This window comes from Idiotropiscis lumnitzeri, chromosome 8 (genome assembly GCF_059441095.1).
Source record: "Idiotropiscis lumnitzeri isolate Australia: NSW breed Sydney's pygmy pipehorse chromosome 8, RoL_Ilum_1.0, whole genome shotgun sequence".
Taxonomy (NCBI): domain Eukaryota; kingdom Metazoa; phylum Chordata; class Actinopteri; order Syngnathiformes; family Syngnathidae; genus Idiotropiscis; species Idiotropiscis lumnitzeri.
This window is the reverse complement of record NC_142398.1, coordinates 268108-292218: the sequence shown is the minus strand read 5'-3', so window position 1 is coordinate 292218 and position 24111 is coordinate 268108. Positions and strand designations below refer to the sequence as shown.

Below are 24111 nucleotides of genomic sequence, written 5' to 3'. Positions count from 1 at the left end.
GCCAAGATGGAAAACAACAAAACCACCACGCCAAAGGCAGAACCTGTTTCAGTGGATGCTATTGCCAAACCATGTGCTAATTGTAATGGAGAGCAACAGTCTCACAATTTGTAAGGAATTTAGGAGAAAGCATCACAAGGATAAGATTGACTCCTTGAGGAGCAAGGGTCTGTGTTTTGCATGTTTGATGCACGGTCGCATTAGCAGTTGCTGGAAACAAAAGCTTCAATGTCAAGAATGCTCTAGACTGCATCCTACAGCACTACACATTGTCCATAAACTTCTGCAAAGAAACAGCCTAAGACAATTGTGAATAGCAGTACCTATTAAGCGCCCTCGTACAAACAACAGAAACCTGGGGTGTCACTGGGGCCTGTAAATAGGACTGCATCCTTTCAATAATTCCGGGATGGGTCAAGGCACAAAAAGGAACCAAGACAGTGACGACTTACTGTCCGGTTTAAAAATGCCCTGACGCCTTTTTTTAGACTGAAATAACTTACTAAAGTTTTCGTTTTGTGCCATTCAGAATGGGAGAGGGAGCCAGGAGGCGAAACAGCCGTCTTGCCAGTTCAATCCCGCACACCCTCTGACTCTCACCCTCCGTTCTGCCTTTTTATTGAAACTAACTCATCAATAACTAATCACCAGAAGACAGAAAAGCATCAACAACTAATCACCAAGAGACAGAAAACATCAATAACTCACGGTATAAAGGTCAGTTTAACTAAAGCATCAATAACTAATCACCAGGGACTCCAGCAGGCAGAAAATCATAACCCAAGGTCAGTTTAACTAAACACATCTTCAGGATACGGTGTCTGTGTGTGTGTGTGTTAAAATAACAAGTAAGTGTCTCTGTGTGTGTTAAACATTAATGAGTGTATAAAAACATGATTATGAATACACAAACTGATTACCTATCCTCAGCCCATCTTACATTTCCCCCCTGTTGTGGATTTAAAAATCATGTCCTTACGGCTTTAAGACAGATCATCATAATGAAATCATACAACAGTGTGATCATCAGTGGAGGAGCGAAAACCTCACATTAGGGAAAAATTCCCCTCCTCCCTTCCGGCGTAGAATGAGATCCTCATAATTTGATGACCATCAGGGAATAAAACTTGTCCCTGGGGTGACTTGGTGGAGGCCCTTGCCTCGTTGTAGGAGAGGACAGCCGTCCTTACCTCCCGGATCTTCGTGTATGGTGTGTGTGTGTGTGCACGTGTGTGGACAGGGGCAAGAAGTCCATGTGTTTTTACGTTTTAGTGTCCAATTTGAGTTCGTCATTCTCAACATTAATCAGGTTGTAACGGTACATTTGGGCAACAAACCTACGATTAACCATCATCTTTGTCATAAAAATAATGCAACATGAACAGACTAAACATAACAAAATGAAAACTATAATTATCCCTATATATTGTTTTTTTAAATTCTTCATAGTGGTCATAACATCAATAATTGTTTCATTTTTATTAAAAATTTAAATGCAGTAATGTACTCCAATCAAGGCTGATATTCCTTTGTTATGTACGTCATTAATTTCCAAACAATATCTAATCTTTTTGTTCTGTGGCTTCAACATATTTATCATCTCATCAATATTAGCACCACAGAGTACTGAGTTTCGAGATCCTCACAATAGTCGTTCTCAAAATGATATTTTTTTTTATCAATTTAGCTTTGTTAAGGTAAGATATTTTATTGACAATCTAACATTAATATGCAAAGAACATGTACATTAGTACGAAATGTAAAAAAAAATTGTGGTGGGGGGGGGTGCGAATTGTTTTCTTCTTGGTAGGGGGGGCATGACAGGAAATAATTGAGAACCACTGGTCTAGTCACACACCAGCTCGGGTTCATTCCCTACCAGAGAAATGACATTCCATGTCCCCAGAGCTAGGCGCTTTATGTTGCCGGGGATTGGACTGCCTTTGACTGCCTCCTAGCTCAAAGGAAACCCAAATTCTTTGGTCCCGCCCACTGGTAGTGAGCCGAAGCCCTTGTATTAAATAATAAATAAATACATAAAATAAAAAAATTAATAAATTTAAAAAACGGACCGATCCACTGCTTGGGTTAGTTTGACCCACCTTGAGATCCGTTCCCACTCAGTGACAGTGTCTACAAGCCACTGCCACCAGGCCAGTGAACCGACGTCCAGGCAGTGACAAAAAACGTGATCAAATTACATTGCTCATCATAAGGTGTTTGTGAGACGCTCTTTGTATGTTTCCTCAATTAAGACCTGTTTTCCATTGGTGTATTTGAAAAAAGTGGTGAACCTGTTAAATTCACTACAAAACGTTAAGAAGATGAAAGTAATGTTTGAAGGAATATTATTTTTCTATCGACATGCCGGCGGGCGGGCACAGATAGAGAGTGATAAAGCAGCACCACCCGCGCGGGGCGTGCTGACGAAAAGGCAAGCGCTCCTCCTCTCATCGCGTCCTTATTAAGACAGAAAAAAGACGCTGTTGAATTTGACCTATTCGCAGTTCGAGCAGGTGCTTAACGCTGGAGAATATCACCACTTCGAAGTTCGAACTGCTGTTGAAACGGAGAGGTAAGTGTTTTTCGTTTGTTTTTATTCAAAACATGCCTCGAGTGCATTTGTTCATGGTTAGAGATAGTTGTGTGGAAAACACTATACAAAGTAGCACCATGGATGTGGGCCTACAACACTGGCCTAGCAAACATGTGCTCCTACATCGACATAATTGACGAGCTCCAGTTAAGCATTGAATAATTATAAAACGTCATGGTGCTTTTACTCATTTAAAGAACTAAACCGACGCGTATTTTCATCCGGTGGTCAGGTTTGCATTGAATGTGAGCACGAGGGACGCTAGCTTGTTGCGTTAGCTTTGCGGAGCTAACAGCTTGCACTTTTGTTATAGAACAACAGAATGCAAGTACCATGATAATTTCTGTCATTAATTTTTGTGTAAGACACGATGTTCACTGGTTAATTACATGATTCTTAAAGCAAAGGTTACTGTGAATGCAATTTTGGTAAGATTTTTGTAGTCACACTGCATAAATCTGTCTGTCTGTTGTTTAAACTTCAATATAAACTATTATGGTTGAAATCGTTAATTGGGATGGAGGGATTGATATTTTTTTAATTTATAATTTATTTTTCTTACACTGATATTGTTAAAACTCCATTTAGCCTATAGTATTAATAATTCTCAACACAAAACTGTCTTTTTTCTTTATAGAATAAACAATGCCTTCCCTGAGATGCAGGAAGTCCCCAAAGCAGGATACTATTGAACATGCAGTCAAGGGTCTGGACAAGACTGCAGAGTTAGAAGCGAAGTATATAAACTCATTTAAAGGTATGATGTTAACGCTTTTGCTAAGATATATTATTGTTTTCTGATAACCAAGCTGACATCGTTTTTTAAGTGGTTATTTTACATTAAGAGTGTCTTGACCTTTTCTTTTGTCAGTTTCAAGTTATTTCAGTGAGCGTGAAACCTGATGGTAGGAGTTCTATCTAAATTAAGGCTGTACTTGATGACGCCCTCCGGCATTTTTATACCACAATAGACCGGTGAACAAGTCCGATATTGATAGTCTAGTGTAAAGCACGTTATACGTCACAGAGATCACGTGACGCGATCCAATATGACTGTGTATACAGTGTATGTCATTGTTATGAAACTAAATAATCTTAAAGTTTTTTTTTTACGTAACCAGGTGCCATTGACATTTGTACTTTCAGTCCTAATACATACTGGCTAATGCAATGCTGGAAAATGAATTTTGGCTGGTCTGTTCCTTTAAAATCATAAAGAAGGGCTCTGCTCTATCCCTCACAAGAAGCAATGTTTCAAACCACCCTACATTAGTATAGTGGCCCAAATGAATATGATGACTCCTTATTTGTGTGCTTAAAAATATGACGAAGCTATCTTGATTTCCCTGTTAACTAGGTCGAGGAGTATTTACCAAGGCCCCTTTCAGGAAAGACGACTTTATTCTTTATTATGGAGTACAGAGGAAAATTGATAGATTCTGATAAATCTCAACGCAGGAAGATGGATGGAAGAGGCACTGTCTTTTTGTTTGACTTCCGCCGGCAAGAAAAAACTTGGAGGTGAGGCAAAGATTGAGATGTTATCTTATTTTTGTTTTTATTTAAAAAAATAAACACATACTCATCCCATAAGTGTTAGGGGAAAAATCATTCTCTAAGCAAAAATGTATACCGTATTTTCGCACCCAAAAGACGCGCCGTGTCAAAGGGCGCAACACCTGTTGAGGCCGCTATTTCTGTCTTTGTAACATATACTGGACGCACCGCCTGACAAGACGATAGCACAGCTGCTGTTAGCATAGCATGAACTTGGCAGAGCTGCCCACACTGACACAGCCGATAGCAGCCTACTATGCCCCAATAACATGAGCAATCACCCCATTGTTGCAGCAGACGCCAAGTCTCTATTGACAATAGCTGACAATGGCTCAGGCCAATATTAGGTGCATTGGCAATAGCCTACAAAGCAACGTCAGGGGAGGGACTTGGCTGCTCACCACACTCCTTAGAGTCACGGTTTAAAAAAAAAATAAAAAACTCATCATACAAGCAAACAATGAAACATAGAAATAAGATTAACACAAACATGTATCTCTCATGCCATCAATATACCCAAAAAAAATGAAAATAATACAAAAGCCACTCAGCCTTAGCTAATTCAAGCAATGCATTCTGGGAGCAGAGACCCACAATCCCATAGCTGTTTAGAGAGATTTGCATGGCTGTTTAAAGAGATGTGCTGTTATGCTTTGGACTTTTTGTCTGTTGTCTAAACCTGGGACGTTTCTTGCTTGCAATAACATAAATGATAAGACAGACTAAAACATTGTGGACAGCTGCCCTTTGTCCAGCTTTTTCCAACACCATCACCCAAACATTATAGTCAGATGGTGTATTTGTCACGGTCGATTGTAAGCATGGACAACTCACTCTTTGCCCAGCAGGGTGTGCTAACATGCACTTCCAACAGCTCGTTGATGACAAGGGCTGATGGACGTGAGTGGTACTTTGTCCATTTAATGGACGCATCGACTGACAGGGCGCTTTGTTTGCTTATGACTGCGAAAATACGGTGATTACTTTTATTCATGCGTTGAATCTGTACAAATGAAAATATAGACCATGAAGTCTCAAAGACAAGCTGTTAATAGGGTCTGATTCCAATAGAAATTTCTTGTATGATTTTATTTAGAAGATTTAAAAATTGTGGATTTCCTATTTTTATGTTTTGTGTACACAAGATTGTCTCAAAGATTAATTTCTGACATTGATTGAATAATTGTTTTTTTTTTTTTTAAATCTATTTTAAGTGTTGATGCCGCTCAAGAAGATGGCAGTCTGGGAAGACTGGTTAATGATGACCACATGCACCCCAACTGTAAAATGAAGAAGAAGACAACAGAGGACAGACCACACCTCTGTCTGTTTGCGCTCCGAGACATTGATGTTGGCGAAGAAATAACTTAAGACTATGGACCAGCTGGCCTTGGAGAACACAGGTTTGTAAGATGCATCTTTAAGTACAATAACAGAGCCCACTTGTGGTGTTCTGGTGATGTAGTTTCCAATTAGTTTGGCAATCTAATAAATGTATGTTGAGGTTTCTATGGAAGTTGAACATGCTGACTGACTGGGGGAGTTCTCCATTGTCCACTATCTGTAATTCAAATTTGTGGGTCTGAGTCAAAGTTTGGCTCTTCAGGAACAACGAACTGGTCAGGGAGTGACAGTATTACAAAGTTCTGCGTTACTCTTTTCTGGGCGGTGGCCCTGTTAGGCCATCATATGCCATATTGCAAATATCCCCATTGTGGGACTAATTAAGGACATCTTTATGTTGTGGTTTCCCTACCAGAACCAGCACCAACCCTGTATATTCATGATATAAAACACTGTTTCAATTTGATATTTAGCCTTTCTATACTGTAAAAATAGAAGACCCCAGGCTTTCCTGCGCCCCCTTGCCCAATTGGTGGTGTTCAGGAGACAACCTGGGACTGAAATATCAGTCACAACCAGTGTTGTTTTCGTCACTGATGACTATGACGAAAATACTTCGTTAACGCCCCTTTTTTAATGACGATGACAAGCTAAACGAGGTTCTTTTATGACGAAAACATGACGTGATGTACATGAATTTTTTTCGTTGACGAGACAAAATTGTTAGCATGTGGTTCATAAATTATTTTATGTTGCTTTTAGTGAAATAAAGCCACAACAGTTGCCCAACAAAATGTTTTGCTTCTCTGCTTATTTTGGAGCAGTGAGCATTGATTCCACTGTTGCCACTTTTTTCTGTTTGTAATGAAGAATCCTTTGTAGTCCATCCAAAAGTCTTTGTTATTGGGTGGAAACCTTGAATGCCTTGTTTTAACTCAAATGGACTTAAACCCATCCATCCATCCATCCGTTATCTGTACCGCTTCTCCTCACTAGGGTCGCGGGGGGTGTTGGAGCCGATCCCAGCTGTCTTCGGCAGTAGGCGAGGTACACCCTTGAATTGGTGTCCAGCCAATCGCAGGGCATACATAGACGAACAACCATCCACGCTCACACTCATGCCTAGGGGCAATTAGAGTGTCCAAGCAACTTGCCATGCATGTTTTAAGAATATGGGAGGAAACCGAATTACCCAGAGGAAACCCACGCAGGAAGGCCGGAGCCAGAATCGTACCTACGACCTCAATATTGTGAGGCCATCCTGCTAACCAGTTGGGCCACCGTGCCGCTTGGACTAAAACCTTTGTGAATAAATTGACGAAAACTAGGGTAAAACTTTTTTTGCGTTTCCATCGATTAAAACTGGACTAAAACCCTTTTTTTAGTTTTCGTTGACTAAAACTGGACTAAAACTATAACGAATTGGGATGACTAAATGTGATGTAAACAAATCAGCACTTTGTCCAAATGACTTGGACAAAATCTAAAATGCCTGCCAAAAACAACACTGGTCACAACACGCGTCTACAGAAGATTAATTGGCATGGGCGAAATTAATTAGTTTTATTTCATTCATGAGCTTATGTTTTGTTTTGGGTGGCTAAGGCTTAAAATGTGTAAAAATCTAATCCAACCTCAAATATAATTAATTCAATAAATTTATGATGCTACTAAAACATCGAAGCAGCCTCCTCCAGGCTTTACAGACTCAGAAATGGAGGTATGCGTATCGTGTACTCATCCTGTCGTGTCTCGAGATGTTAAAATTGCAGTTAGATAGACGTGTGCTGATTAGACAAGACTTCTAATATATCTGGTGTCACAGGATATTTGTCAGTGAATGTGTATGTCTGGTTTGAGGCTCACTCAGCTTTTTCTTGTGTTGTGGGGTCCAGTTGAGTTGAATTGCGTGTCAGGTATGTTGGCCATCTGACACCCAACTGTCAGGTTTGTGTTTGTGGGGACCCCGTAGAGCCATTTTTATTGTTGACATAAATCATAGCTAATCATCTTTTCCTTCATTATCATATGAAATACAGTTAGGAGTTGTATGTGCCTTTACTATGTTATAATCTTAGAACCTACCAGCCACTACAGGTGTCCGACAAGAAGACTTTTGGCTGTCCTGTGCTCCATTGCGCCCCTGGTGGCGTTCAAAAGACAACCTGTGACTGAAATATCAGTCACAACATATCTCTACTGAAGATTAATTGTCATGCGCTAAAGTAATTGGTTTTGTTTCATTCGTGAACTTGTTAGTTTTTGTTTTGGGTGGCCAAAGCCTAAAATGTGTAAAATTCTGATCCATTTTCTTTTTTTAATTCATTAAATTAATATTCAACTTGTTCATTAGGATGGAGGACAACCGACAATGACTGAATCGGCTGAGGTTGATGCCACCAGAACATCGAAGCAGCCTTCTCAAGTTTTGACAGACTCTGAAAAGGAGGTATGCGTATCATGTGGTCATCCTGTCGTGTCTTGAGATGTTAAAATTACAGTTAGATAGACCTGTGCTGGTTGGACAAGTTTTCTAATATATCTGGACATAAATCGTAGCTAATAATATTTTCCCTCATCATCATATGATATACAGTTATGCCTAGTATATGTCTTTACTATGTTACAATCTAAGAACCTACCAGCCACTACAGTTCTCTCATTGGGAGACTTAAGCTTTCGTCAGGTTGTCGACTGCTGCATTGCCCTCTTATTGGCTTTAAGTACACAACCTGTAACTGAATTATCTGTCAGAACAGAACCTATGTGTCTACAGCAGGTGATTTGGCATGTGGATTCTTCAGATTTTTAGAAAATAGGTAAAATTGTGATCAAAAGTTTAAAATGTCTAAAATTCTGGTATAGTTTGCAATAGTATATCTATTAAATCATTTCAAAACTTCTTAACAAGGATGGAGAACATTGGCTGTGACCGAATTGGTTGAGGTTTAGATTACCAGGACCATTGAGCAGCCTCCTCGGGATCTACAAATTTAGGAATGAAGATATGCATCCCATGTTACAATCCTGTTATGGCCCGAGGTTTTGAAGTTGCAGTTACATATTGGGCTGGGCGATATGGCTGATAAGTACATAGCGATATAAGTATTTCATATGGGTCCATCGATACACATTGAATTCTTTTTTTATATTATTTTATTTATTATCGTTTTTATTTTCCAATATTTTCACTGCCCTGTTAAAAAAACATTTAATGTAGTTTTCCTCCCGGGAGCTTTTTGTTACGGTCAATTAATTTTGTTATTACATTATTTTGTCATATCATTCATCAATATTTTAGTTTTTTTTTTTTTTTCAAATAGAATTAAGACCTTTTTCTGTGCAGATTCCTCTGGGGATTAAGTATTTAATGGGTTCTCAATTTTCTCTTGGACTCTGATGCAACCCAGTCTCCTCCCTTGGACAAAAAATATGGGCTGAATCTTCCTTGGAATAACGACACAGATTCTGACGAATCATTGTCAAATCCTGCCCCTGAACTTTGCGCCTCAGACCCAGACCATATTACTATCCCAAGGCTCAGGAGGACCAAAAGTATACAGGTAAACAACCCATATAGATTTCAGGGAATCTTACAAGCAAATTGCATATATTTTATTGGTCTCCTGCCTTCTATCCTTTATATTTCGTTGGTGTTGTTTTTTAGATTAAAAAAACAGGCTGACTTTGGAATGGATAAGCATTATTACTCCAACTCAGATGACAGTGGAGATGAATATATTCCGGATACAAGTGAGGCCTCTGATTCAGACGGAAGTGAATCTTTGAAAATTGTGGACCCTCTCTTGAAGTCTAAGAATGCCTTCAGAGATTTTTCTCCCACACCACGAATCTCAAAAGCCACCTCAACGCAGGTTGTTAATCAAGGGCGTTCACCCGTTCGGAGGAGTAGCAGCACTGGTGTGATTCTTGAATTCTATGGCTCTTCAAATATTTGTGCAGTTTAACACAAATCATCCAAAATAGAATTCAAGCACATCTGTGACAGAAATTCAAATTCAGAAGTCAAAGAGAGAGAACAAAAAAAAAAATCTAATGCTGCGCTTCTTCCGAAGACATATACTGTAAACATTAAATGTATGTTAGGACAATCTTGAAAAAAGTATTAGAACACCCTTTACTTTTATTTCTTGTTAATTTTATTAACCAAAATATGTCCATTTTTATTACAGATTAATGAATACAAAATTAAAACTCTAATCAGCTACTTTTTAATCGTTATATTTGTATAAACAAATGTTATACATCTGTGTGTTAACTTATACAAGAAATGACGGAAAAGCAAGGGTGGTTTAGTATTTTTTTATCGTATATAGTCTGTATAATATCTTTAACCTATGCTGATGCTGTTTAATACTGATTTAAATAATAATAATAATGTCATAATCTGTTGGTTTTACATGAACAAAACCTTTCAAGCACTTTTTAAAATTCTAAATACTACCTCTTGTCAGTAAGTTGGTTCACAGCACTGCCTTGGAGTGAAAGTGTGTAGTGCTGAGACAGTCGGTATGTGCTGAGTCGTCTGACGTTTGTGTGACTGGTACCCAGGAAGGTAGCAAAACCAGGCAGTGTGTATGTCGTACCCAGGAAGGCAGAGAAACCAAGCAATATGTATGTGGTACCCACGAAGGCAGAGAAACTAAGCAGTGTGTATGTGGTACCCGGGAAGGTAGCAAAACCAGGGAGTGTGCATAGATACAGACCCCAAAAGTGATTAAAACCAAATAAAGTCCCCAGAAGATCATCTGTAGTCAGGTGAAGGACCCTGTACTTTGTTCAACTCATTTACTCCCTTAGACGTACAAAGACGTCTTTTAATGCAATGGCGCCCTCTACCAAAGACGTATAAGTACGTTTCCTGTCTTTTTTACGTCATAGTGTACATAAGGGTCTGATGCAACCTCTGACTGAGAATCAGCCTTGTCCGCATTGTGAATCATGTAAAAATCACCCAGCAGGGGGCAGAGGTGCAAAAGATCCGCCTTGAATCTGCGCCAGAGGTACAAATGGGGGGCGGGATCCTGGGGTAGACTTATAAGTGTGGAGAGCAGCGTGGGTAGCAGCAGCATCGGCAGCACTAGCAGCAGTCGCATTAGTAGCGTTAGCAATGAAATCCTCCAAGCAAATGACGATCGAGGAATGCGTTTTTGTAAAAAAAAGCTTCCTAAAAGCATCAAGGCGATGGAGACGCTTTGGTTGAGAGGATGACGCTTCGTCGTCGTCACAACAAACAGGCGTCTAAAGAGGGTGCGCGTGCCTTGCGGCCTGCATCGCCTGCCTTCGGACAATAGCCAAAGCAGCTGAGAGTCCTCACCAGATCCCCCCGAACGAGGAGGTAAGCGCTCGCAAGTTACCATTGAACATGTGGTTTTACCCCTCATGCTTTTATTGTACATATCATGCATCTTGCGGGCAGAAAATGTCGCATAAATGTGCAGTTAGACGCGAGCGTATCTCCTCCCCGACGAGGAAACAACAATACTGAATGGTGTGGTAATCATGCATACTTTCTAAAATTCACAGATTGTGCATCCCGCGGCAAGAAAGTTCCTCCTCGTCTTGTTGGTGTAAAGAAAGGTAAATTATAATATGAAACTTCACACGCCAGCAATAAAATGCAGCAATAAATATATATTTCCAATTGTTTATATTTCTGTAATTTACAGGTTGTGCATCAGGAAGCAGTGGTTCCGGATGGCGTCACACTGGATGGCAACCGAGGAAAATCGACTTTACAGCAACCCCTGGACCACTGAATGCCGCTGCCCATTTGGAGTCTGAGGAGCCAGCTGATTTCCTGCAGCTGTTTCTCACGGATGAGCTTCTGCAGCACATCGCGGATGCCAGCAATCACTTCCCAGACAATTATTTTCACACAAACCCCAGTGGACAAACACAAGCTCGCCTATTTTCCACGGACCAGCAAAGCCAGACCACAACGAAAGTGTCGGGTCTGTTTGCGCAAAGGCAAACGGAGTGAAACAAGAATGTGGTGTGAACTATGTTGTGTGCCCTTGCATCAAGGCAACTGTTTTATTTTATATCACACAAAAAAAAAGTATGTATGACACTGATGTATTTCATTTTTGTACATAGTTCAACAGTTCAGTCGTTTAGTGTTATGTGCAAATAAATTTATTTTATCAAAAACATATTTTTTGTGCTTTTTTTTGTTATTTTATAGAAGGCATGCATTATTTAGATGTTAGAGGTGTCATAAAAGCCATAAATAATAGTGTCAAAGTTCAAATTATGGTCAAAATGCATCAGTTTACAAAAAGCTCATTTTCTCAGTTTTTTCCCCAGGGATTGGAGTTTTCATGAAATTTAGCTATTTTCAAATGCCGATTGTTCAAGAATGGAAAAAGATAGGAACAAACATTTTTTTTCTGTTGAAAGAAGAGAGTCTCATCTTTCTTCGGGTGTGCTCCATGTCTATATAGCATTAGAATACAATATTCTGTGGGCCTTGCAATATTAGTCAAAACCCAGGAAAACTCTGGGATTGAGTGGGTTGCTCCAGTGAAAATGGCTGGTATTTAATGAGTTAAGACTGGTTAGGACATCCGGCTCGCAGTCCCAAGGTGCAGGGTTCGATCCCGGGACCCAGCTTTCCTGTGTGGAGGTTGCATTTGTGAGTGAGTTTGAGCGCAGATGGTTGTTCGTCTTTGCGTGCCCTGCGATTGGCTGGCAACCACTTCAGGGTGTGCCCCGCCTACTGCCCGTTGACAGCTGGGTAGGCTCCAGCACGCTATCCTTGTGAGAATAAGCGGATTGGATATTGCATGTATGTGTTTATGCCCTAGGCCAGGCGAGGGCAAACTACGGCCCGGGGGCCACATGCGGCCCGTTAAAAGTTTTAATCCGGGCCGCCGAACTTGAAAAAAATTTAATGAATAAACCTTGTTAATGTTTTATTTTCTAAACACTGTGGTTTTCAAAGACAAATATTATTGTTGGAATGCTTTTATTCACTTTCATATAAAATTAAATGTATTTTTTTTCTCAGATGAGGTGAGGTTTCCAAAACACTCCATCCATCTGCTCCTGGTCCGGCCCCTCTGTCATATTTTAGAACCCATTGTGGTCCTCCAATCAAAAAGTTTGCCCGCCCCTGCCCTAGGCTTTGTGTCTTTGCTTGGTTGACTGTGTAATGAGTGTATGAATGCATTTCTTTCTACCAGACACCTTGGACTTCCCATGGCAGATTAATAATCTATTTTATCTATCCATCAGGGTCACGAATGTCATTTGATGAGTAGAGAATTTAGAGTCTCCAATTAACCTAATATACATGGATTTGCGCATGGAAACCTGAGAAAAAGCCCTTAGTCCTACTTTTCCATCTGAACCACTTTATCCTCACGAGGGTCACAGCCGTGACATCCCAGCTGACTTCAGAAAGTAAGTGGGCGACGACTCATGATCTCTTGGTTGAATAATATTGTTAGGGGCTCAAAATGGCCCTCTACAATAAAATGGCAGAAGAATATTACATACTCTCTGGCAGAAGAATATTGCGTTTTTTTGTTTTGTCCAATTAACTTAAATAAAACTTGGGAAAATTTAATGATTACATGTAAACCAGCTGGTCTTCCCCATACCAAGCCCTGGCTAAAACTGACTGAAAAATGCATGATGTGTGCCTTTTAAACTCCTCGGCCCATCCACTATGCCAGGGATGGGCAAACTTTTTGATTGGGAGGGGGGGGGGCACAATGAGTCCTAAAATACATTTAATTTTAAACGAAAGTGAACAAAAGCATTACAACAATATATATGTCTTTGAAAAACCACAGTATTTAGAAAATAAACCATTAACAAGGCTTATTCATTTAATTTTTTTCAAGTTTGGGGGGCTGGATTGAAACGTTTAACGGGCCACAAGTGGCCCCCGGGCCGTAGTTTGCCCAAGTGCCCTAAGCCAATTGATTCTAAAAAATAACAGTTTTCTTCATCAAAACAACATTTTATGATCAACATAAATGTTAGTGAGTACATAAAGGTATACTCATTCGATCTATCATAACCCCATGCACTTAGACTGTACAAAAAAAAGAAAATTTTTATTTTAAAACCTAGTATTTCGCCATGACGTCACACGCTAGCGTCAAGTGCTTGGCGCTAAAAACCCGGAAGTAACAGCGGCGCTCGGTTTGAAAGTGGAGAGTTGTGCATGGTAGGCGAGTTCGGGAGAAATGTTTGTTGAACACGAGGACTGTGGCGTAGAAGATGGTTTAACAGCGATCTAGTGCGCACCCAACCGTGATGGCTGACCAACGAAATAAATGTGGACCGACGGAGTGGACTGACAGGACGTGGAAAACAGGTGTGTGGCATGTGTGCGTGTGCACGAATGTGGTAGCGCGTTCACTATGGTGGCAGCGATCGCAAAGCAGCAGCACCACTCCTTGACAAAAGTATTGTACTTTCTCTGATGTTTTGGGTTTGCTCTGCTTTGGGGTTTGTAGTTCTGGCCACGCAAAAGTAACAAAGCAAGTTCTTGGATGTCTGCTTTTTTCTTGAACTGTTAATTGGTTAACATCGTGGCTCTTATTTTTATCTAATGTATGGAGTTTGGTGGCTATCTATATGCACAACTATATTAGTTGCACTTGAAATTGCATACAGAAAATTAGTATAAATAGGTTACGCTATAAAGTATAACAATATTAACAATCGTTATTGTTGTTACTGTTTATTTATTTTATTTTGCAATAACTGTGCTCCAAGCTTAGCTGTTGTGCCAGCTGCCAAGTAAAAATATGTAATCTCACTCAATAATAGGAATAAATACTTAACTAACATCTCAATTTTTCGGGTTGGGCTGTGGGGGAGGGGAGGGTGGCTGCCTGACATAAAGCAGACTGTCCTGCACATGCGCAGACCAGCCGAGTGTGTGAAGTGTGCGTAAGTGCAGTACCGGGACCGACCACTAGACAGCGATCCTGAGTAATTTTTCCGCACACACATTTCTAGCACACTCGTCTTGTTTTTGTGACCTTCCTGGGAAGCCCTGAAACTTTGACAGGACCTCCCCCTGAGCTTCTTATCACTGAATTCAATGCTCTTTTTTGTGGGGCCCAGATTTTTGGTCCCCACAAAAATTTTGGTCCCCTACAGTGGGTGTGCTGTCCGATGTTGGTCCCCAACATGTAGCTTATACAAACACACACACACACCCCTACTTGTTTTTGTGACATTGTTGGGCCACCTGAGCAAAACTCACATTGTGGGAACCACCCTTTCTAGTGGTTGTACAGCTCTGAAAAAAATCAGGCAGTGTCCAGGAATTTAGTTAAACACAAAAACCACTTCAAATTACCAATTAATGACCTGGAGGTCAAATGAGTGACTCAAGTGCATGTAATTCAGTCACTGTAGCCCAAAGATTCTCTGGGCCAGTGGATGAACCATTATTCGTCTTGGACAGCATTGAAGCAGGCCGTAGCCTGGTTTCTAAAGCTGAAAGACTTACTGACAGAGTAAAGGAAAATAGAAAGGAGTTAATCACATTAGGTGAAGAAGGCAAGATGAATTTATTCAAGAGAACTGTCAAAGGAAAGTATTTGACCTGCGACGACTTGGATAAAGCAGAAAGAGAACTTGTGAAATACTGTCAAAGGCGAAGTTTCAAAAAAGATTTAGCCATATTTGAAAAACAAAAAAGGGTGAAGAAAAGTAGCCCACTTTACAAGTTCAATATAGTACTTCAAGATGGTGTCATGAGGGTTGGTGGACAGTTGAGCCACGCAGCCATGCCTGAAACAGCAAAACAGCAAGCCATCTTGCCAAGGATTCACATAACACAAAGCTAGTCCTGAGATACATTCATGAGATTACAGCTCACGCTGGAAGGAACCACATGATGGCTAATCTGCATCAACAGTTTTGGATACCTCGAGCTGCTAGAGTCATCAGAAGAGTGCTACCTGACGATCCGCCTTTCAAGAGAATTGGCGTTGATTATTTTGGTCCATTCTAAGTAAGTAGGGTTAGAGGACAAGTAAAGAGATACGGCGTGATTTTTACATGTCTCGCTGTACGAGCCGTACATCTGGAAATTGCATCTTCACGTGACACAGATGCTTGTCTCAACGCAATCCGAAGATTTCTTGTCAGAAGAGGACAAGTGAGAGAGATGTATTCTGATAACGGAACCAACTTTAGATCAGCTGACAGTGAAATGAAGAAATCAATCAAAGAATGGAACACTAAGTAAATCGAGAAACACTTGCTGCAAAAAGGTATTCAGTGGCATAGCAATCCCCCAGCAGGTTCCCACCACGGAGGAAGCTGTGAGCGACTTATTTGGTCTGTGAGAAAAATCCTGAATGTCACTGTAAAAGAACAAATTTCGGGTGAAGAAAGTCAATATACCTTGCTTGGTGAGGCTGAAGCAGTTATAAACAGCAGGCCTATCACAAGGACATCTTCCGACCTCAACGACTTGGAAGCACTCACACCCAACACTCTGTTGTGGCTGAAGGTCAAACCTGAGTTACCTCCTGGAGTCTTCTGTAAAGACGACCAATACGCCCCAATACGTACCTCTGGGAATGAGCTGGTCAGCTCTTTAAAGAGTATTATGTAAGTTGAAATACATTAATCCATTTTTCTTTTTTGGACCATCTTTAACTGTGTAGTGTGTAATGTCTAAAATACAAAATGATCAGATTTTAGGGTGCAGTTGACGACTGTGGCACAGGTCCTCGCTCTACAAGTGCTAATAGTCTTCGGCAAAGAGAAAAATCTGCCATAAGGTACAGAAAACATTGGCATCAGAGTAAATGGATGCATGTTTTTGCAATGTGCGAGGAAACTGGCGAACTCAGAGAAAACTACGCAGGCTTGGGAGAACATGCAAACTCTACACAGGAAGGCCGGAGCCGGAATCGATCCCACAACCTCTGCATTGTGAGACCATCGTGCTCACAAGTCGCCCACCGTGGCGGCCGTCCATTATGAATGCCATCCCACCATCCATTATCTGTACGGCTTCTCCTCACAAGGGTTGCGGGGGGTGCTGGAGCCTATCCCAGCTATCTTGGGGCAGTAGGTGGGGTACACCCTAAACTGGTTGCCAGCCAATCGCAGGTCACACAAAGACAAACAACCATCCGCGCTCACACTCACACCAATTTAGGGTGTCCAAACAACCTGCCATGCATGTGTTTGGAATGTGGGAGGAAACCGGAGAACCCACGCAGGCGTGTGGGAAACATGCAAACTCCAAACAGGAAAGCCGGAATCAATCCCGCGACCTCTGCATTGTGAGACCATCGTGCTAACAAGTCGCCCACCATGCATCCCTGCTAAATAAATGATTAATTTTTACATTTTAGTATTTGTAAGCGATCTTGTGTTCATGACAGCATTTTCAACAGTGTGGGTGTTTGTATGAAAGCATTTCACTCGTGTATGGGCATGAGCATGTTTCAGTTGTATTTATGAATAACAATAATTTCACAATTGTGCCTGAGCGCCTTTCACTGGTGTGTATGAGAATGTTTCACCTATGTGTATGAGCGCATTTGACGAGTGTATGAGCAACAACTATTTCACTAGTGTGTATGAGAGCGTTTCACTCGTATGTATGATAGCGTTTCATAAGTATGCATGAGCAACAACAATTTCACTGGTGTGTAAGAGTGCATTTCAGAAGTGTGAAGCGATTCCTGACTTTTGTCCCCAACGGCACCTCATACTCCCCATCTCCCGCTCACTTCTCCTGACCCCATGAGCCATCCCCGTTGCTACTACATGGAGATTTGATGTGTTTTTTTGTTTTTTTTTGTTATTAGCTTCTTCAACATCTCTTCTGATTCTCATCTCTTCTCTGGCGCTCGTCTCCGCCTGTCTGATTTGAAGTCGACCTCAGAATTTGCACTATTTTGACATGACTTCTGTGGTAATCACTACTGACATATTGTGTCATTTGCTCAATAATACATTAAAATTATAATAAATAATAAAAATGGGTCCGGTGCCGAGCTCTGGCTTCATATCTTTAAAAGTGGTCTTCTCAAATCTGTTACTAATGGCCTCTAAATCGGTTGTGGTAGAGAAGGGGCAAATTAGACCTTATGGCATCTTAATTTGGTCAAGTCTTGTACCCATTTTCAAGGCCAGCGACTATTGCTTTAGCTATATACAAGAAAAGGATTACTCTGAATATACACAACAACAAATCCCAGATGTCCATCCCAAATGTTGTTTCAAAATAATCCAGTTCAGATGATAAACAAATGTATTGGTATGTTGAGGTCATTATTTCAAATCAAAATATACACTTCTTTTTCAGACAATGGGGAGGATCGAAGAAGTGGAAAAGTTGCAGGAGTAACTTCAAAACAATGCAAAGAGACAGAATCTGGAAGAATGTCAAGTTTGTCCATGTTTATATTTCTGGAATTTAGTGGGCGTGCATCTCGAAATGTTTGGGGATGGTTCGGGCTGCCAGACAAGACTTTCACTGCGAGCGCTGGACCACTGGATGCTGCGGCAAACAGCGGACTTCTTGCAGCTATTTATTACCAACAAGCTACTCCTGCACATCAATGATGCGGATGGCACAGACTGCTTTGCAGACAATTATTTTGAGGCAAAACCAAGAGGTCTGTAAGCACTCTGAAAACAAAGTAAAATATTTGACACCCACGGCAAAGAAAGCCATGCTACAGCATAGGGCTGGGCGATAAACCGAAAATTTACCGTTACCGAAATTTATTACAATGACCGAAATCATTTTGCCCATGTCGGTAAATTCGATGAATAAAAAAAGAAAAGCCTTTTGTCTGCGGCAATGTTCATGCCCCTTTAAGACCGCTACAGCGCCTCTAGTCATGTGACTCCACCCGTCTGTCGCTCTCGTTGCTGGCGATTCAAATCCAGAAGCTTTCTCACCACCCACAACACAACCATGCTGTGCTGAAAGTTCAAAGTGAGAAGCAAGGTTCGACAAGTGACAACAGCCCATGAACGGAGGCGACACCATACGAGAGAACGTCTCAGAGGTGGACGCGATAGCCTAGCACATAGCTAAAGATAAAGCTCGTCTAGTTACGTGGCGCGCACAGGATTTAAACGCTTCATGAAAGCCGTATTTCCCGATATGGACTACATCGGGCCGGGAGCTTAGACATGTCAAGCATTTTGCATCTACATCCGACTTGTGGTCGGGTCGCAACATGGATCCCTGATTGAGCCTAACTGTGCATTCCATAGATGACAAGTGGCGACTGCGCAGCAGAGTACTCGAGACGGCACATTTTCCCCGATAATACCCACTTGTTTATTTGGCTTGCATTGACATTTTCTTTCATTTTATTTCGCGTTTTTTTATTTGCCATTATTTACATCATGAGAGCATCTTGGCGCAATCTATTTGCAGAAAAAGATTTCGCAAGAGGTACCCTTTTTCTTTGTGACATTGTTCAAGTCATGCAAAGCAAGCTCAGGGTTCGCGGTTAACCGCTTCCCGATTGCCCGGGGCAAGTGAAATTTGGCCACGGGCAAGGTAAAATTATGGGCAACTTGCCCGACCGGGCAAGCATTTTTTAAAGCAGCCAAATATCTTTAATTTTGACGAAAACGGTGGTGTGATCTGTTTGTGTGCACTGTATGGTGATGGTTTAACCCAGACAACCCCTTATGTTTTGGTATGGTCCATTGGCCTTATCGGGGGTAATGGGCGGGCGCTACGGGGATCAGTTAGTTCAGTGAATGTCGAGTTAAAGTGGACGTCAATAAATCCCGCAGTATTGGAACTCGCTGTCGTAGCATCCTCATTTGAAGTTTGAAAAACACAACAAAAACCTACGATATTTTGGCCGAAAATTGACAGCCGGAAGTTTTCTTACCTTCTGCGCATGTTTACGAGTGGCGACGAGTTCGTTCAAATCCGAACATTTCGGATTCCTCTGACATGACTAAAATAGCTCGAATATTTTTAAGTAGACAATTCAGTTGTGAGTAAGGAAGGGAGTAATATTTGATTATTGGCTGTTAATTCATTAGCTCCATGATGTGACCTGACATAGTGTCAGTGACTGTGTTCTGTTTATGCTATGAAACTTATGGAGGCAGCACCACAGGCACTGGTCTTAAAGGAATACACAAATTTGCCACACTCATAATTTACTCATGTGATTCCTCAATTAATACGCTCTCCTGGACTTAAAATTGATCATCTGGATTGCTGTAATATCATTTTCCCAATTTAACATGCAGATTTGTTAATTATTAAAACTACAATTAACATTTTCAATAACTGCACAGGATGATACATTTGCTCTTGTGAGTAGGGTTTCATGGTTGATGATGAAAACAAGATTAATTTATGCTTATCAGATTATATGTTTATTTACATTTGTGGCGCACATTTTACAACCATAAACATTTTATTCTTAGAGAAAAAAAATTGTCACTTGCCCAAGTCGGGCAAGTAATTTGGCCACTCGGGCAAGGCAAATTTTAGTGGCACTTGCCCTATGGGCAAGCAGTTTTTAAAGTTAACCGCGAACCCTGCAAGCTATTTGGAATGTTCATACAAATGATTTTTGTACTTTTATTTTTCATTGAAAGTAAAGTGTACCAGTTGGTCAATAAAAAAAACAGTCAATATGCAATTCCTGCATTTATTTTGATTTTAGTCCACGTGGGAATTTATTGTGCATTTATCGTTATCGAGGTAAAATTGCTCGATTTCTCGCGATATTGATTTGAGGTCATATCGCCCAGCCCTTCTACAGCATGTATACAGTGTGAGACGTGTTGTGTTCACTTGCTCCAAGGCAATTGTTTTTAAGTGTATACCACATACCCAACGAATTGTGTAATTTGTATGGCGGGGTGTACACATGCGTTGCAAAAACACATGCACACACTGTCACTCACGCACTTCCGTATATAGTTTATTTCAGCACCTTTTGTCATGCTGTTTTTATTTTATAGAAGGAAAGCATTATTTTGATGTCTGAGCTGTCACGAAAGAAAAAATAGAACTGTTGAAGTCAAGTCAAGCTTGTGCTTGAAATGTTTGTTCTTAGTTTCTCAGTTTTTCGTGAGCAATAGGAATTCAGTTATATTCAAACGCTGTCAGGTAAAGGCTCCATATTTTTATAGCATTATAGCACACTATTCTGTGGGCGCTAGAATTGAAGGGTTTGCGTTAGTAAAAATAGGTGGGATTAAATGAGCTGAAGTGTATCTCTTGAGTGCTCCTTAAATATTTGCCTGTGTTGGTATATTTTATTTTGGTCGTGTCATGTTTATTCTTACGCTGAAAGAGACATGAGGTGTTCGAAAAAAATAAATGATTTTTTTTTTCCCGGTCAAAACTACCAATGGTGTCTGTTTTTTTTCCCTCCGTGAAATGTACGAGTTATCACTTTGACGCACATGATGTCACGTGGCTGGAGGACTGGAAACTTGCACGAACAACATTTACGTTGAAATGTAACAATGACACATATATCGACATCTAACAAACATGCATGGGCATCTAACATTGACACTTACATTGACGTCTATAACATAAACCATTACAATCACATCTAACAAACACGGACATCTAACAGACACATCGACATCCATCATAAACATTTACATAGACATCGACATCTAACCAACCTCTACATAGACATCTTACACACATCGACATCTAACAAACATTTACATAGACATCTAACATAAACACATCTAATATAGACACATAGATTGACATCTAACATCGACACATTGAGATCTAACATAGACATACATTGACATCTAACATAAGACTGTTACATCGACAACTAACATCGACACAAGGCTTTGTCAAATGACACGTCATGACGACATATACAGAGACACAAGGCACAACAGCATATTTTTGGTACAAATTGAACCCGATATGTTAGCTACCTCGTTCGACTTAAAGGGTTAGCGAACTTGTTATGGTGGTTGAGGCGTGGTGGCTACCCAGCTCGTGTAGTGTATATTAAACTTAAGTTAATAATTTATGACCAGTAAACACGGATGTTGTAACGCAAAACAATGTTCAAATGTTAGTTTTTTTTCAACACATTTCATGAGAAAAAGCTCTACTTGTCTGTGAGAAATGTATGTTGTAGACCCATTATATAACACAATATTACACAATTTTACATTGGAATTTCATTTAATAAAACATTGACAATTATCTTTACAAACACTGTGTATGATTCATCTTTTCATTTGTTGTTCAATGAGCAAAACAGTGGCGATCAAAACAGTGCAAATTAAATGACATTTTATAGGTATCTGGTTGCAATACAGTGAACCCTCGCTACTTCGCGGTTCACCTTTCGCGGGTTCAGTGCTTCGCGGGTCTAAAAAATATTCGGGGGCATTGTAGTTTTGCCGAGCGGCACGACGGGGCGCTGGAGTGGTTAGACGGCCGGCGTCCGCCGAAGAAGAACGTGGGCGAAGAGGAGAGTGGACAAAGAAGAGCACGTTCCCCCGGGCACGATTTGGGGCGACGTTTCGCGCGGTTCGGACCGTACCAGAGCTCCGGCCAGCGTGCGTGGCAGTTAAGCCGAAGAGGAACAACTTCCGCCCGGGCACTAGCGGGGCGACATTTCGCTCCGTTCGGGACCGTGCGAGAGCTCCGGAGGAGACCGGCCGGCGTGCGTGGTTGTTAAGCCGAAGAGGAACACCTTCCGCCCGGGCATGAGCGGAGCGCGAGGCTGTCAGTTATGAATGAATAAATGAATAAATAAATGAAGAATGCCAGGGCACACCGGACGGCGTACCAGCAGGTAAAAGTCGAAGTAATTAAATAAATACAAAAAGAAGTAATTGAATAAATACAAAAATAATGGCTGGGGAATAAAAAAATGTTTTAATAATTTTTTTTTTTTGTTATAACATGAATTTCACCCTCTCTCTCTCTACCCGTATATATATATATATATATATATATATATTATTATTTTATTTATTGATTTTTTTTAAGCATTTTTGAAGGTGCGCCGCTACTTCGCACTTTTTTTTTAAAGCATTTTTGAAGGTGCGCCGCTACTTCGCACTTTTTTTTTTTTAAGCATTTTTGAAGGTGCGCCGCTACTTCGCGGATTTTCAGTTTTCGCGGGTGGTCTCGGTCCCCATTAACCGCGATAACCGAGGGTTCACTGTAGTAAGTTACATTCTAATTTACATTGACAGGTAATGGAAATGACTACTGGTAACCTCAATTGAACTGTATTTCAGTCAGAATGCCTCAAACATCATAAAAAAATAAAACGTTGAGTATTATTTCTCCTTCAAAATGTCAGAAGAAATACTCTATAATGGCCTGACGACATTAACATAGCTTATAGTATATAGCAGGGGTGGGAAAACTTTTTTATTGGCGGGCCACAATGGGTTCTAAAATTTGACAGAGGGGCTGGACCAGGAGCAGATGGATGGAGTGTTTTGGTAACCTCATCTCATCTGAGAAAAAAAATACATTTAATTTTAAATGAAAGTGAACAAAAGCTTGTCTTTGAAAAACCACACTATTTTGAAAATAAAACATTAACAAGGTTTTTTTTTTTTTTTTTCAAATTCGGCGGGCCGGATTAAAACGTTTAACGGGCCGCATGTGGCCCCCGGGCCGTAGTTTTCTCACGTCGGTATATAGCATAGCGGCATAGGTTCCCTCGTCAACATCAAGTGAGTTACCCTCTTACCAAGACCAAAATACGGGGCTCTCCATCTCCCGGTCACTTCTCCAGACCCCAACAGTCACCCTCGTTCGAGAACTTGGAGATTCGATGTTTATTTTTTTTCCGCTTCTTCAACTTCGTGTCTGATTCTTTTCTCTTCTCTGGCTCCAGGATTCCGCTGTCAATCAGATGACGATTGAGGCGGGACTTCCGGTTCAAAGTCACCCTCAGAGTTTGCAACCATTTGAGATGGCTTCTGTGGTAATAACAACTGTCATAGGTGCAATTTGCTCTATAAAGCATTAAAAAAAAATAATAATAATAAATTACAAAAAATAGTCAAGTACAGCACTCGTCTCATAAACTAGGTAAGAATTTAGCGTTACTAACGTTGCTACACTATAAAGAGTGTTTTACTGACTAGCTAAACCCAGTTTGCTTAAACTGATCGTACACTGGACGAAATCTTACCGTTGTCTTTTTACAAATGGATTATGAAATTGTTGCAGAAATTGTTTTGCTGTGACGGAGGGCAAGTTTTATAAGGTTCGTTCATCGGGAAGGTTTTATATTAGACGAGGATGGTCTTGTTCTTCGGATTTTTTTTTTATTTATAAAAGGCCGAGCATTTGTATTTGCGCTCAGACTGTGTTGCACAGTGCACACGAACCAAAAGCTCTAAAGAAAACACAATACCCGATCCAAACGGAGGGACGTGTTATCTTTATCTTCCACACCGCCTATCTTGTACTGGCTTGCGGGGAGGTGCTGCCGCCTATCCCGTCTGACTTTGGGCGAAATGCGGGAGGGACGACCTGAACAGAGAAATACAAAAAGAAGCAGTACAGCGTCAGTGTAACTCCTTACGGGATAATATCCTCGTCGCATAAACAAGGTAAGAATTTCACGGTATGCATT

The 24111-nt window shown here is 40.7% G+C and overlaps 1 long non-coding RNA gene across 1 annotated transcript; it reads left to right on the top strand.

Moving 5' to 3' along the window:
- The first annotated feature begins 2457 nt into the window (after positions 1-2457).
- LOC148331461 (uncharacterized) lies at positions 2458-9044 on the top strand. The gene is made up of 6 exons (XR_015844582.1): positions 2458-2575; positions 3234-3353; positions 3954-4117; positions 5368-5556; positions 7851-7946; positions 8908-9044. It is a non-coding gene; the product is annotated as an uncharacterized LOC148331461 (long non-coding RNA).
- Positions 9045-24111: the final 15067 nt, after the last annotated feature.